The following is a 4,298-nucleotide window of genomic DNA, read 5'->3' as shown; positions in this document are numbered from 1 at the left end:
CGGTTGGCCTTCCTAACTGCCTCCCCACACTGCTGACCCATGTTCATCTTGGAGTCAATGATGACTCCAAGATCCTTTTCTGCCTCCATGCTGACAAGAGGGGAGTTCCCCAACCTGTAGGTATGGTGCCGGTTGTTCCTCCCCAGGTGCATCACCTTGCACTTGTCTGTGTTGAAACCCATCCTGTTCTCATCCGCCCACCCTTGTAACCTGTCTAGGTCCGATTGTAGGCTGTTGCTTCCTTCTAGAATGAGAGAAGCTAAAAGTGGCTCATTTCTTGGACTCTCATTCCTTGGAGTCTCAGACCAGCAGAGACTCTCTATGCCTGACAAAGGGTGGCTGCACCCGAAAACTTGCTAAGAGCTTTTTTCCAACTACTCAGTTGGTCTAATAAAAGATATCACATCTAACCAAAAAACCTTGCCTAGACCAACAAGGCTACAACCGAAAACTCAGCATATTTGCTATTATGTGCTTTAATGTTAATTAACTATGTGATGAAGACAAGCAATCTCCTTTTCCTTCTAAACAGCATTGATATTAAAAGGTGAAGGCACAGGAAAAGAAAAATCACTTAAGTGTCTGGCATGATGTTTTCTCCTATGCAAACATACTATTAGGCTGTCTTAACCTCCCAATATAGCAATAAACACCACTTCAGAAACTAATTTACAGGCAAAAGTCATAGAAAGGACCGGAGCTGTACAGTGCAAGATGAGTGCCCTGTCATTTAGCCAAAGGGGCAGTTCCACTAATTTAAGGCAGCAAAAATCTATGTATACTTTCCTCCAACTCAAATGAGATTAGAATAAGGTCCATACATTCAAATCATTGAATAAACCAGCTAATAAAAATACATTTGTGACTGGTCATAAAAAAAGAATGTAATTGGTCATACTCTAGAAACTGCTTATACTTACACAGTGCAGGGGGAACAAATTCCAAATAATATTGACTTTACTAATGTGTCTACACTTTTTTTTACCTCTGTAGTTATACGTCAGTCAGCAACACTTAACGATTGTAACTGCCAGCGTGCATTTCTTCAATCTAACTTTTGGCAGAGTAAGGTTTGGGTTTGGGAAAGGGTCTCTCTCTCATACTCTGCTATCCCATAGTACGCTGTCCTGGCCTTGCAAAACATTTTTAAGTACAGAACATCTTAAGTCTAGTTCAAGGCCTTTGTTTTCTTATGTATTTAAAAAACTGTGTTTATCGTTCTGTGTCAGTGCACATTTTTTAACTTAAAGTGATAGGAACTATGAAATTTGAACATTTCATCTTTTGTTGATTTTTCTCTTCACTCATGATGGACATTTCTGTATTGAAGGCAGGGGGGTCATGCTCTGTCCCATGGCTCTGCTCCAGTGAAACTGATGGGAGATACACCAAGTCAAGCAGTCAAGTCATTAAGCAATAGGATGTATTGAAGAAACTCAGGGGATGTCTATGTGTGTTCCTAACTTTAATCGATTACTTTGAGTTTGGTATCTTAACATGAGTTAGCTATGAAAATGAATCAAATTTCGGTTATATCTCAGTTTAGAAGTCCCATATATCATTTAAGTTGAAGCTAAGACCCAAATCACCACTGTTTCATTTAATTCCAATTACAATAGCAAACTCAGTTGAGCCAACTCAAGTTAAAAACATACCTTTTATTTTTTGCAGTGTAGACATGCCCCCAAATTAAGCTTCAATAGCTATCTACAGAATTCTCCCACCTCACCAAAACACAGAAATGGTACAAATTGCTTGGTCTGTTCTGTCTCCAATTGTGGCTAGTTTTCACTGCTTTAAAGGAAAGGGTAAGATGCCTGCCAGCAGAAAAAGACATTTTCTAACCTTTATTAGGCAAAATTCTTGTGGGTGGTATCTTTAACTGGATCAACTGTATTGTTGATGTAGACATAGGCAAGCTTTCAGGTATTGCAGTACCCTTCCTGAGGCTTGAGAAAGAAAACTGTAATACTTGAAAGCTTGCCTATTTCTAGGTCAGCCATAGAGTTGGTCCAGTAAAAGATACCACCCACAAGAATTCTTGTCTTTTGCATATCTCCTGGACCATCAGGGCAACTCAGCACTACCTAACTCTTATTAGCTAAAAGTTATCTTATTCTCTGAAGAATTTCCAAATTTTTCTCTTCCAAACCTCTTAGTTGTAAGGCTTTAATGTTTTAATGTTTACTACAACAGCACTAGAGATTGTTTTGAAATGTCAAATACTATGACAGAAAATGTTAATGTGGGAGGATGTACATAATAACTATAACAATAATAGCAATAATAATAATAGTTGTTGTTTAAAATAATTATTCATTGCTACTTTGCATTTACAAAAACTTTGAACACTGATTTATTAGGGTCCAATCTTGCATTCCTTCTATACCTAATTGAAGTGACTCGAAGGTTTGTTCTGACATCATATATAGAGCTAGATTATTAATTAATCAACAACGGCTACAAAACAAAAATCTACAATGCTATTATGTCCATTTTGGGTGGTTCAAAATAAATGATCTGATAAGTTTTCAAAACTTAATTTCCATCTAAAATTAGATTAATAGATTGTAAGCAGCTGAAAGGGACCTTGCAAGATCATTGAGTCCAGCCTCCTCGAACTAGGCAGGAAAGACTACTGGGGTCAAGTGACCCCAGCTAGGTGACCATCCAGTCTCCTCTTGAAGATTTCCAGGGTAGGTGATTGCACCAGGTCTGGAGGGAGTTTAGTCCACAATCTGGACACCCTAACTGTGAAGAAGTTTTTCCTAATGTTAAGCCTGAAACGGTCTTCCAGGAGTTTGTGGCCATTACTCCTGGTTTTCCCCAAGGGTGCCATAGTGAACTGTTGTTCAGTGAGCCCTTGATGTATTCCCCTGATGCAACAGTAAGCTGCTACCAAGTCCCCTCTCAGCCTTCTCTTTTTTAGACTGAAGAGTCCCAAGTCCCTCAGCCTCTCCTCGTATGGCTTGCCTTGCAAGTTTCTTATCATACGGGTGGCTCCAGTCTTGAAACTGCAGCTCAGTTGGTTTTAGCATATGAATTCAACATTCTAATATTGATCAGTGGGCATTATAAGTGTGATACTTTAAAATGTATTTTGTTTCTTTTTAATACTGTATAACTTTGGACCCCTGCTAAACCAGATGGGACAACTGACAACCAATGCCCAGGAAAAAGCAAACTTGCTAAATGAGTATTTTGTGTCAGTTTTTCACAGGTCCCATGGGACGCCCCTGCCCACTGTGGGCCAGGGAAGCCCGAGTGAGGGAGATTCCTTACCATACATCAAAGCTGACCTTGTGAAGGAACACCTTGACAGGCTGGATACCTTCAAGTCAGCCAGCCCTGATGGTTTATACCCAAGGGTACTCAAAGAGCTGGCAAGCATCATAGCTCAGCCCCTGGCACAGATCTTTGAGAACGCCTGGTGCTCTGGTGAAGTGCCCAATGATTGGAAGAAGGCCAATGTGGTGCCTATCTTTAAAACAGGGAGGAAAGTGGATGCGGCAAACTACAGACCCAGCAGCCTGACCTCTATCCTGGGGAAGGTCTTGGAAAAGATTATCAGAGGCAATCCTATACAAGCTAGTTGATAGCAATATCCTGAGGGATACCCAGCATGGGTTTGTTGCAGGTAGGTCTTGCCTGCCCAATCTCATTTCCTTTTACAACCAGGTGACCTATCACCTGGACAAGGGGGAAGAGATTGATGTCATATATCTTGACTTCAAAAAAGCCTTCGATCTGGTATCCCATGATCACCTCTTGGCAAAACTGGCTAACAGTGGCCTTGGCCTCACCACGATCCACTGGCTGGGGAATCGGCTCCACGGCAGGATCCAAAGTGTGGTGGTTGACAGAAGTCAATCATAATGATGCGCTGTGACCAGTGAGGTCCCTCAAGGCTCTGTCCTAGGGCCTTTACTTTTTAGCATCTTCATCAATGATGTAGACATTGGTGTCAGAAGCGGGCTGGCCAAGTTCGCCGACAACACCAAACTTTGGGGTAAAGCATCCACACCTGAGGACAGGAGGGTGATCCAGGCAGATCTGGACAGGCTCATGAAATGGGTGGATGAGAACATGATGGTGTTTAACACCGAAAAAAGCAAGGTTCTCCACCTTGGGAGGAAAAATCTGCAGCATGCTTATAGGCTCAGCAGTGCTACACTGGTTAGCACTACAGATGAAAGGGACTTGGGGGTCATGATTGACCACAAGATGAAAATGAGCCTTCAGTGTGATGCTGTGGCTAGTAAAGCGAGCAAAACATTGGCTTGCATCCATAGATGCTT

Source organism: Gavialis gangeticus, unplaced genomic scaffold (assembly GCF_001723915.1).
Source record: "Gavialis gangeticus isolate Ggan-Ray unplaced genomic scaffold, GavGan_comp1, whole genome shotgun sequence".
Taxonomy (NCBI): Eukaryota; Metazoa; Chordata; order Crocodylia; family Gavialidae; genus Gavialis; species Gavialis gangeticus.
Note: the sequence above shows the minus strand (reverse complement) of the source record.